Here is a 13,009-nt window from a genome sequence, read left to right on the forward strand (position 1 = left end):
TAGATAGAGCATTCGAGAACTTATTTTATGGTCCTGTTGTGTGTTTATATACAGTTTATATACAGTAATCATATCCTACCAAGGGCTTTATTCCCCAGTGTAAACAACTTTATCTTGACCAGCGTATCTTTCATATGTCTCTTTAACTTTTAGTGTCTTATAGAGTGGCCAATTCTAAGCAACTTTTCAATTGGCTTTATTATTTGTTTTTTTTATAGTTTTTGAATTATTTTCCTTCTTCTGACTCTTTCCAGCTTTCAACTGGGGATCACTGACCCCATCTAAAAACAAATGCTCTGCAAGGCTACAAATATTTTGTTATTGTCACTTTTTATTACTAACATTTCTGTACAGGCCCACTCCTATTCTTATTCCAGTCTCCTATTTAATGCATGGTTGCTAGGGTAATTTCAACCAGAAATTGCAAACTGGAGAGCTGCTGAATAAAAAAGCTAAATAACTCAAAAACCACAAATAATAAAAAATGAAAACCAATTGCAAATGATCTCAGAATATCACTCTCTATGTCATACTGAAAGTTAATTTAAAGGTGAACAACCCCTTTAAGAATGAACCTCTATGGCAGTGGTTGTCAGACTTTTGCAGGTAAAACCTCTCTTGGAGTTTCAAACATTGGTCAGTTTCCCCTTTAGCTCACAACCAGGTTAAAGATATATGGAAAAACACCAATTTTACAACTCAACATCTAAAAAGTCTTAACTTTAAATTTCACCCAATATGAATTTTGAGCTGGCTTTTAGGTGTATCTAGAAGAGCAAATAAACATTCTGCCCAATCTTTCTCTGACTGGCATTCAGATAGAGCCCCCCCTGCTACTGCTCTAAGCCCCCCCAGAAAGGACAGCCTTACAATTTGAGAAACTGTTTTAGCTCTTTCTCCGACTGAGTACAAAGAGCACTGCCAAAGCATTTGTTTAGAAGACAAATATTTATGGGGCTGATTCACAAAAATTTTGATTCATACTTTTTTCACGAATTGTAAAAAATGGTATGTTTTTATTTCTCTAAAACTGAAGATTTATCAAGTGTAAAAACCACCAAAAGACTCTTATCCAAAACTTTGCTAAGTAAAAGCAGTTGAAGTCCTATAGAAGTCAATGGAAGATGCGCTGATCCTACTAGACCTCTCCTTTATCCAGTCAGACTAGTGGTTTTCGGATTTTTTTCTCTTGTGATAGTCCCAAAAACTCAAATTTTTAGAGATTTTAGAGGTTTCGAAAAGCTCTACCACTAAAATTCACTGCACTAAAAGGCCTCCCTGTGTCAGAATTATAGCTTAAAAAGAGAACGTTGTGCTCACTAGTGATGGGCGAATAAATTCGCCAGGCACGAATTCACTGCGAATTCCCGTGTTTCGCCACTGGCGAATAAATTAGCGAAATTCGCCATTGAAAATTCGCCTGCAGCAATTTCCGTTTTTTTCGTGAAAATGTTTGAAATGCTCGTTTTTTTTCATGAAAAAGTTGGCATTGCTTGATTTTGCGTGAAAATGGCAGAATTTCACGTTTTTTCGCAAATTCTTCGCCATTTCGCGAATTTTGCGGGAGAGATTCGCCCATCACTAGTGCTCACCAAATTTTAAACCAATATATGGGGGTGCAATGAGGCTCTGACCACAAAATTCATACAGACAAAGACAAGTTCCTCTGCACTTAACCCATTATCAATATATTAGAGACATTAAGAATTTTGTGCCCTCTCAGGAATTGTTTGCCCATATATTGCAATATATTCAAGTTGGCTTACTATGTATATTTTTGTTCATTATTTGAGTTCCTATTTACAGATAAAAAAATACAAGACTGCAAAAAAGATTTGCATTATGAATGCTTTAATAATAATACTTTAAAAATCTTTAATGTTATTATTCTCCTAATTACCCATAAGAGTACCAATTGCTTTGTTTCAATAGAAGCTCTGACCCGGTACAGTTCTTTTCCACACAATTTTCCGCAAAGTCTTTCGGCTCTGACCTGCTTCTATTACTAAATTAGCTGTACAAATGGTCTCAAGCCTTATCTGTTCAGTAGCACTAAAATAATGAAAAAACAATTAGGCGCCTTTTCCCTTTTCTCTCTGATCTTTATCGGAGGAGCCCCAAACCGATAAGAAGAACACAAGCTGATTGGCCTGCTATCTAAATGAACCATACCATAGAGGCACACATTAACCTCTCTCTCATTACAGGTTTTTTTTTTGTGTAGCAAAGGGATAATAAGAGGGTTAGAATACTAACAATTGTGATAGATGAAGAAACCAATCAAAAAGCATATTCATTTAGTAATATCTACTGCTCCAGATAGGATTCGAACCCATGAAAAGGCAAATATCTAAATTTTACGGAGTGTGATATAATTTGCGGTGTTTGGCAATGACTGTACCTATGTCAGTTTATATAAACGAACAAAAGCCAATGTAAATGAAATGTGTATAAAACAGGTAGATATATAAAAGGCTCATTTATGACCGCAAAACCATGTGCATTGTGCACCGTAGTAACTTTGGAAGCAGTTACAGGGTTTCCTAGCATCTACAACATGGGTGGCTATATGCATGCCCCTTCTTGCCAGTGCTTGCTGTGGACACACATGAGCCTTATACCCAGGCCCAGACTGGGTGGATTCCGGCAAATGCCAGAGAGGCTGCTGTAAGATGCCATAAACAGTTATTATTATTATTATTATTAACATGTATTATTAGAGGCCAACATATTGTGCATCACTGTAAAATAATCGTGTTTATACAATGAAATCACATGAATTACATACATAGAACATACAGGGGCAGATTTATCAAAGGTCAAGGTGAATTTTCGAATGAAAAATTGTGTACTTCGACTAGGGAATAGTCTAATTCGATTTGAATTTGAAAAAAATTCGAAAATTTGAATATCAAAATTTATCATGTACTGTCTCTTTAGAAATTTGAATTGAATTTGAGCGAACAATACGAATTCAGTCAAATACGAACCTATTTGACTAAAAAAACTTTGACTTAATTATGGTTGGTCTTTTTTTTCAATTCAATATAAATATGCCCCACAGAGTTACATACACCTGTACAACAACCTGTACCAGCACAAAAGGTGAGTGTGCCTCTGTGCAAAAAAGCTTACAATCTAAAGGGAAGGGAATAAGACGCAATGTGTGAGAGTGGGCAAGATCAGAATTAAGTGAGTGAGAGATGTAGTGCTGTATGTGGTATTGTATTGGGTAGTTAAGCAGAGTGAGGGTAGACTTCTCTAAATACAGTGTGTTTTAATAGATCTTTTGAAAGCAGAAAAGTTGGGAGAAAGCCGGACAGACCGTGGAAGAGAATTCCAGAGGAGGGGTGCAGCCCTTGCAAAGTCTTGAATGCGAGCATGTGAGGAGGTAATGAGAAAAGAGTTGAGGAGCAGGTCAGTAGAGGAGCGTAGTAAGCGGTTGGGTGAGTATTTAGAGATGAGTTCAGAGATGGAGGATGGGACAGAGTTATGAAGTGCTTTGAATGTCAGGGTCATTAGTTTGAATTTTATTCTGAAAGGTAGCGGAAGCCAGTGCAGGGATTGTCAGAGGGGCATGGCAGAAGAGGAGCAGTTGCTGAGGTTTATGAGTCGGCAGTGTTCATTATGGACTGGAGACTTGACAGTCTCTGGTGTGGAAGGCCAAGTAATAGACAGTTACAGTAGTCTAGATGTGACAGGATGAGAGAGTGAATTTTGGTCACTATTTATTGGGCTTGTGGGTGCTGCTTGGACCTCTTTGTACTTGAAATCCCAGGGCCTTCTGCTACTCCTGGCAAGTATATCACATAGGGGAGCATCGCACTGAAGATTAACCTATTCATGACAATCCAGTAGATAATATGGTAATTAATTAATACACTCCTAGCCAAATTCATTTTCATTTATGAAAACATTTACAACTATTATTGTCATTTAATGCTACTCTGCTCCACTCCACATAGGTGGCAGACAACGTTTTAATTAAAATCTGCCAATGAACACTCCCTTCCTACTGCCTGTATGTTCATAGCTCAGCCAATCCCCTGCAAATGCTACAGGTAAGCTGCTGCCTACCAATTAACTTTATTACTGGCACTGCGGGCTTCCCTTCAAATCCTCCTTGGTCCTTCTGATATCACTGTGTGAGTAAAAGGTGATTAAGGGTTAGTCCACAAGAGGAGATTCAGGGAGATTTTGTCGCCTGGCGACTAATCGCCTCGTCTTCTCCCCGAACTGCCTCAGTGTGTTTCCCATAGGCTACAATGAAAAGTCGCCTGCGCTAAAGCACAAGCGGCAATGCGTTTTCAATAGCCGCCCAAAGTTGCCTCACGGAGGAAACTTTGGGCGACTATTTAAAACGCATCGCCACGTGTGCTTTAGCGCAGGCGACTTTTCATTGTAGCCTATGGGAAAACACGCTGAGGCAGTTCGGGTAGATTGTCACTCAGAAGACAAGGCGATTAGTCGACAGGAAACAAAAGCTCCCCGAATCTCCTCATGTGGACTAACCTACTGAGGCTTGACTTGTTGAGGGAAGTATTACAAACTTTTTGTGTTGTTCGGAATCAAATTTACAAACAATTTGTTGGAACTAGTTGAAAAAGTCAAGGCGGGGCAACTGCCTTCTCTTACCCCTTTCTGTGGACACCTATGGACATGAAGGTCCTTTGGGATCCTTGAGCTTCACCATGCAATAGATTGAAGGGGGCATTTGTCCATTATTTCAGGTTATTGCAAGTTCCTCTGCAATAGGCATCATATTTTTTGTAGTTTCTGTATTATTTCACTGTCTCAGAGAATATTATGTTGTCATCAAATTTATAGGGTCAATGATCCAGGCAACCAGAAGCTAGATTAGCTGCAAGGTTAGATTGCTATTTTTATTCATTTTTCATTCTGACAATGTAACAAATACCTGGTTGGTGGGTCAGTAACCTCACTAAACCCTGTTAAACTCCTGGAAACCCTAGCAGCTGTAAGGTTTGCTGCCCATTTTGTTATCTAGTTGTCTATAATATGATTAAAGGTAGATCTGATCCAGAGGTTCCCAAACTGTGGGCTACCTGCTCCTGGAGAGGTATTTCAGAAGGCCAGTTAAGGAGAAATTTGGTTCTTCTACACCTGGAAGCTCAGCCTGAAAGCCAGTTGGGGTGACATTTGGGGATGAACTATTATTTCTAGCCTTAGTGACAATTACGTCACTTCTGGGTTCAGAGTGAGCGGAGACACAAGAAGAGGGAACGCCGGCTACCTGATCTCTTGCGGACTGAACTCCAAAAACCACTTAGCCATTGGGACTGGGAAGTGATTATTTTAAAGCACAGTGTAAGTGTATTACTTTTATGATTTTATAAACAATAAAAGTGTTTTACGCTATGGGCGATGCACCTCTGTTTTAACCCATTGATAGATTGCTGCTAAGGATCCATGTGGGAAGCAAGTTAATTTATTGATGCGCATCTGAAAAAGTGTAATCTTGTGAGTAGGAAATTTGGCTGCACGAGCTGATGCTGTCTGTTTTGAGCAAATAGGATACTGCATGATTGGATCCCTCACATTTCAAACCCTCCCTGGTCTCTGTAAGGGTTTAAAGGGTAACTTAACCCAAACGTTTTTAAGACACACACAATTGATTAGTCACAACGGGTGATTTGATGGTTTTATAACAAACTACACTATATGCACTTTATATTTTGTTGTTTACTCCCCCGCTGAACCAGCAGGAGGTGAAAAAATGAATGTTTAGCAATCTAATCATTTTTTGTTTGTGAACAGAAGCTGAGGAGGTGTATCTCTCAAAAATTATTTGTGATACACAGCAAATCTCATGAATAACAGGGGCTGTGTTTAATGTGGCTGGAAAAGTCAGTACATTTATGGAATAAATGAGTTATCACCTGTGGATATATATATGTGTGTGTGTGTGTTCATTGGAAGGTAAAGGTTTTGTCCACCTTCACTTAGAGAAGTCAACTTGGCTTTGGGTTGATCAGGCATTGGGCTGGGTCTGTTCAGAGTTGATAGAGACCTTTTCCCTTTCCAGAATGTTGGGAATGAAGTCTTTAAAAAGGGAGACAAGCACTATAAATTGTTGCCTTTTTGGTCACCACTTGCTGGAGGGGATTGATGGTGCTGGAGAGCCTAAGGTAGGAGGCCTCAGTTAGTGTAAGATTGTAAACTCTTTTGTGCAGGGCCCTCTATATATACTGTATCAGTTATTGGTTGTTTTTGTATGTAATCTTGTATGTTCAATGTACATACCCATTTATTGTAAAGTGCTGTGGAATATGTTGGCACTTTTTAAATATGTGCAATCAATAATTATAATGCTAATAAGGTTTATTCTTGTTATCTCTCACTCTAGGAGTGAGAGTCAGGCTTGGGCTATATAGTAGGGCAGCCTGAGAGCAGAAGGTTTCCTGGAGGTCACCTGGCACAGTAAACACTAAAGCGGATAGGCTTATGGATAGAGAGATCCCAAGAGGAGCACCACTGTGAGGGCCTTGTACTCTGGGGACTGGACGTGATGCTGTCAGTTTATTAATAAGTTGAGGCTGCAGGCTGGAGAGGTTGGACAGGCCTGGTGATATTCCATTTTGCTGTGCAGCACAAACATATTTCCACTGCTGCGCTCTCTTCCCACAAAGGGATAAATCTTCATGCAGTTATTGTTTTCTTTATTTTAGCTTTGGAGACATCTGAGCCCAAAAGGAATTTTGAGGGCCTTGAGTAAAAGTACACCATCAAATCCATTAAGAGGCATATAGGATTGTTTGCGAGACAAATGATTTCCCATGATTCCTGTGTCCTCACTCTGCATGCCTTATAATGCCATATATAAAGGGGCGAAGAGGAGCAGGGGAAAAGCTGAACAAAGCCCCAAGGAGACTCCCTTCATATAGTGTATTACACGGCGCCTTGAGAAAAGCACAGGCAATGTAGGAATCCCAACTTCTCTTGGCATGTGCTTCCTGCAGATAAGTAACAAATCTAAATGTGCAGTGGAAATGTTAATTACTGCGGTAATACCATTACACCTCAAGTGAGCACAGCCTATCGCTTCGCACGGTGACAGTCGGGGGAGAAGGTGGGGGACACTGCAAAACAAGAAAATACTAATCTCTGCTTGTTTATTACAAAACTTCAATTGTCTCCCAGTCTGTCTGCTCTGAATAAAAAAGACTCATCTCCTGCTCTAGTAATATAAGGAACAGCAGATCGATCTCCTGTGCCCTTCACAGGAATTAGGCGCTATCTGTTCTTGGTGGGTCATGTCTACTAAGCAGTGTGCAGTCCTTGCAGCAAGTGTTTCAATTACAGTACTTAGCAGCAGAGTTAGGGTGAAAATGGGATGTCCAGCCTGTATCTGCCTCTTGTTTTCCAAGAACTACATCTTCCAATGGATGGCAGTGAGGGATGAACCAATGAGCAAAACCTTTTTCTTCTGGGTACAAGACACGGAAAAAAGAAAAGAAGGAGATAAAGAAGGAGGAATACACAGTTTCCATTCTCATTTGTCCATATAAATAGAAAAATAAATAATGGAATGGCAGAAATTGATAAAACGCAGTGGAATAAAAAATGCTTATACACATGAATAGGGATATGTAGTTATACAAAGAAGCACACTAGAAGCAAATTAAAATGGGGAACCCCCTGTGCTATATGTATTATTGCCAACATAGATGGGGAGCATGTTTGATGAAGGGCCATGCCTCCTTGAGGTTTTGGTTTGGCAGTGCTATGATAATGTACACGAGTCACCCCTGTGTTAAATTGCTTCATTCTGCCATTATTTTTTGTATTATTTCAGAGTTGTGTTCTGGCCATTCCCCTAGGTGTCATAGAGCTTCCACCTGAGAGGGGATCAACTGTGCCAGAGAGTTGATGTTTTAGGGCTCTAGAATAAACCAACAGTAAATTTTATTTAAGTGATAACTGTGACCCAGAAAAAGTACATTTCTCAGCAGCATCTGTGGAATATTTGCAACTATTTTATCAAGTATAGTGGCTGCCTTCAATGCGATTAGTTAATAGGATTTTGCTCAGCAGGGACTGAGATGAGAAATGTATAAACTAATGTATCAATTTAGAACAGTTTTCAGAGTCGGCGAAAGACACAAAGAGAAAAGTGTCAGGAAATATGAGAAAGTAAACAGCAGGAGAAATAAAGTGAAGTACAGGATAAGAAGTGAAAAGAGAGAGACTTAAGGTGGCCATACACGGAGAGATCTGCTCATTTGGCAATGTCGCCAAACGAGCGGATCTCTCCCCAATATGCCCACCTTGAGGTGGGCAATATCGGGCTGATCCGATCATGGGCCCTAGGGATCCTAACGAATAGTAACGGGAGGTCGGATCGCGGGACCGCATCAACGAACAGATGCAGCCGCGATCCAACGGGATTTTTAGTCCCATCCGATCGAGATCTGCCCAACTTTCAGCCAGATCTTGATCGGAGAAGCCCCTTTGGGGGCCCCATACACGGGCCAATAAGCTGCCGACTCGGCTTTTATCGGCCTGTGTATGGCCACCTTTACAGAGGTAGTGGAGCACTGGAAAAAAATAATGTGTGAAGACAGTGGAGAAGAGGGACAGCAAGAAAGGAAAAGAGAGGACAAGAATATATACAACAAATGAGTGAGTGAGACAGGGTTGTAGAGAAAAGGTAATTTGGAAAAAGGAATAAGAGGGAGAGAATGTGAGTCATGATAATTTTAAGAATTCACAGGGTAATGAAAAATCAGGAGTCTGTCTGCTTGAGAAATCGTATGAGAAGGAAGTAGGAAAAATACCATAGAGAAGGGAAATGGAGAGAAGCAGAAATGGAGAATGCAGAGAGAGATAAAACACATTAGTGAATGTAATAAAAGGTACAAAGAGCAAAACAATTCGCACAAATAAGGATGAAAAGTCTAATTTCACAATGCAATACTCTTCCTTAAACTGTTATTACATTGCGAATTTTAACTGCGCATTGCTCACTTTGAAGAAGTGCTTGAAGGTGTCGTAAACTTTTGGAGCAAACATAACAACTTTTTCAGTAAGAAGTTTTATAACATTCACAGCTCACTGGCAGAAAATTCGCAAACCTTCTTCCACTGTCGGAAGTGGTCGGTAAACAATTTCCGGTTCTCAAAAGCTATATTCAATTCGCACAGAGGCAGATTTGTTCACACAGAGGCATAACTTTTCGCATTGCAAATATTTTTCCCGTTACCGACTTTTATTACATTCCCCTAATAATCTGTCCCACTTATGCTCACCCAGTACATGTGTCAGTAATGGCCTTATAAATAAAGTACCATTAATAAAAATGATTCCCTGGTGGATAAGAAAATGGGTAGAACAGATGCTGAGCAAAACGGGCAACCCATGGACTTTGCAGTAGAACGTGAGAGAACATTGGTTGAAGAATTTCCGCTGGGGCCTATTTATTCCATGTAACTAATTATATACTGTTTCCACATAAGCCTGCAAGTACAAATTTCTCCATAGTACAAACTACTTTTTAGTTCTTGGGCCATGCTGGTTCTCTCCCTGTGCAGAGCCGGGTCCTCCCATCTTCCTTCTATATTCTTTTCAGCTCTTTTGTTATTCTCCCCTGGAGATCCCTCTATCTTTCTTCCTACCTGCCTCTCAGGACTCATCTATCATAATCCTCCCATCTTCCTGCACTGTTTCACTCTCTAGCCCCCTGCAGCTGCTCATCTATCTCTCCCTCTCTCACACCTTTATCTCAGTAATATAACCCTGCTCCCTTCTGCCAGTAATCCCTCAAGCATGGGCTCTTGGCCACCTATACAGGGTGCACTAGAATATGTGATACAGTAGTATATGCCTATACTCTGAACTACTCTACTGTACTAGTCAGTCAACCAGTCTGCCCAGAAAATACCCACTATACCCCATCTATAAATAAAAATATCATTTCACTTTCTCTTATTGACTTGCAAGTCTATTTAACCATTTCTAGTCTCTTTCATTTGGGGTGCTGAATTGTATTAAAGGAGAAGGAAAGGTTAAAACTAAGTAAGCCTTATCAGAAAGGTCCACCTAAATATACCAGTAAACCCTAAAAGTAATGCTGCTCTGAGTCCCCTGTCAAAAGAAACACTGCATTTCTTTCCTTCTATTGTGTACACATGGGCTTCTGTATCAGACTTCCTGCCTTCAGCTTAAACCTCATTGCCCTGGGCAAGAGCATGCTCAGTTTGCTCCTCTCCCCCCACCCCTCCCTTCTCTACTGTAATCTGAGCCCAGAGCAGGGAGAGACTCAGGCAGGAAGTGATGTCATACCATGTTAATACTGCAGCTCCTATCCTAAAGAAACAGAGAGTTTCTAGAGTTTTTTACTCAGATATGGTAAAACATTCTACAGAATAAATATAGCATTCTAGCTTGCACTATTGCAGCTAATTTATTGGCAATAAAATGCCTCTATAGCTTTCCTTCTCCTTTAAACCCATACCCAAAATAAATGTTTTTTTCTTAATATTTTCAGCATGACACTATGTACTGTGATAATACTGATTTTGTGTTGCTTGTATGTAGCAGGTCTATGTGCCCAAATACCAATGAGCTAAGGGCATATTTGTTCTCCTTTTCTTGTACTGAGGAGTCATGAGTATTCCTTGCTATACCCTTCATTTTCGTTGGCTTAGTCAATGAGTGTTTTTCCTTTGCACTCAATGATTTTTTTACAATTTCCCATTCCCTTGACATTCATTTATATATCCCCAGCCATTTTCTATGCGTTTGTTTGCTTATTTCTTGCAATTTCTTTGATTTCATTGGTTTATGTTCAGCCATTTCCATGATATTCAGTGTTTTTCCCTTCTATTCACTTCATATCTGTAAACTTATTTCCAACCATTTCCATCATGTGCTGCTATTCCCTTCATATTCATTTGTCCATTTTTTTTTATAATCTATTCATGCCCATTGACTTATTCTCTGCCATTCCCTTCCTATTATTGGCTTAATCCCTGCAATCCCTTTCACATTATTGGTTTATTCCTTGCTATTCCTTTCTTATTTTTTCCCTTCTGTCTTGTCATTCACTTATTGTTATTGACTAGCATTTTTCATCCATTCAGTCGGTTGCCTTCCAGTAATGAGCTGCACATTTTACCCATTGGTGATAGCTCCCGCACACCTGTCTATGCTTAACAAAGGGGCTTGCCCCGAAACGTTGCACTTCCGGTAATAAAATTTTGCAAGGTTTTCACCTGCATTCACATCTTGTGTGCCAGTGTGGCTTTTCTCTGCACATTTTACCCTACATGTATCCACCCTTCTTATTACCCACCCAATGTCACTGCCTCTTGTCAGTATGTCCTTCATCCACAGTTCACTGTTTCTTTCCCCATCGTTGTATTCTGATTTGTGTCTGTTCTAGTCTCATCTCAATGGAATTGCCCTTTAGCTTCTCCAAAGTAACATTCCTTGATTTTGTTTTGATTCTGTCTTGCTTCTTGTCTTCATTCACTCACCCCTCCATTCACTCCTCAACCCTTCATTCACTTCATTCATCCTTTCCTAGATCATTTGTTCACAACTGATCTCTCGCTATTGCCTTCACGCATCTAAAGCTCGAACAGTAACGTCTGGAGGATAATATGGTGTAAATTAGAACTCATCTCGCATGTTTCTCACTTTAAAAAATGGTTGAAGCTTCAAAACTCAGCAGAGCCACACAATGCAAAAATCACTTTCCCAACACCAATAGAACTGTCTGTGATATGTGTGCTATAGACCCATGTATGTGGGTGAGGATTGGGTGAGGTTGCGTGTCACATAGAGGTTTACGTGTGAGTAGACTTTGGATTTAAAGGGATAGTTAATAGATGGGGGGGAGATAGATCAGACAGATAGATTACAGATAGATAGATTGATGATAGATAGATAGATAGATAGATAGATAGATAGATAGATAGATAGATAGATAATAGATAGATAGATAGATAGATAGATAGATAGATAGATAGATAGATAGATAATAGATAGATAGATAGATAGATAGATAGATAGATAGATAGATGATAGATAGATAGATAGATAGATAGATAGATAGATAGATAGATAGATAGATAGATAGATAATAGATAGATAATAGATAGATAGATAGATAATAGATAGATGATAGATAGATAGATAGATAGATAGATAGATAGATAGATAGATAGATAGATAGATAGATAGATAATAGATAGATAGATAGATAGATAAATAGATAATATATAGATAGATAGATAGATAGATAGATAGATAGATAGATAATAGATAGCTGATAAAAAGATAATGATAGATAGATAGATAGATAGATAGATAGATAGATAGATAGATAGATAGATAGATAGATAGATAGATAGATAATAGATAGATAGATAGATAGATAGATAGATAGATAGATAGATAGATGATAGATAGATAGATAGATAGATAGATAGATAGATAGATAGATAATAGATAGATAATAGATAGATAGATAGATAGATAGATAGATAGATAGATAGATAGATAGATAATAGATAGATGATAAAAAGATAATGATAGATAGATAGATAGATAGATAGATAGATAGATAGATAATAGATAGATAGATAGATAGATAGATAGATAGATAGATAGATAATAGATAGATAGATAGATAGATAATAGATAGATAATAGATAGATAATAGATAGATAGATAGATAGATAGATAGATAGATAGATAGATAGATAGATAGATAGATAGATAGGTAGATAGATAATAGATAGATGATAAAAAGATAATGATAGATAGATAGATAGATAGATAGATAGATAGATAGATAGATAGATAGATAGATAGATAGATAGATAGATAATAAATAGATAATAGATAGATAGATAGATAGATAGATAGATAATAGATAGATAGATAGATAGATAGATAATAGATAGATAGATAGATAGATAGATAGATAGATAGATAGATAGATAGATAGATAGATAGATAGATAATAGATAGATAGATAGAT

Source organism: Xenopus laevis, chromosome 5L, assembly GCF_017654675.1.
Source record: "Xenopus laevis strain J_2021 chromosome 5L, Xenopus_laevis_v10.1, whole genome shotgun sequence".
Taxonomy (NCBI): Eukaryota; Metazoa; Chordata; class Amphibia; order Anura; family Pipidae; genus Xenopus; species Xenopus laevis.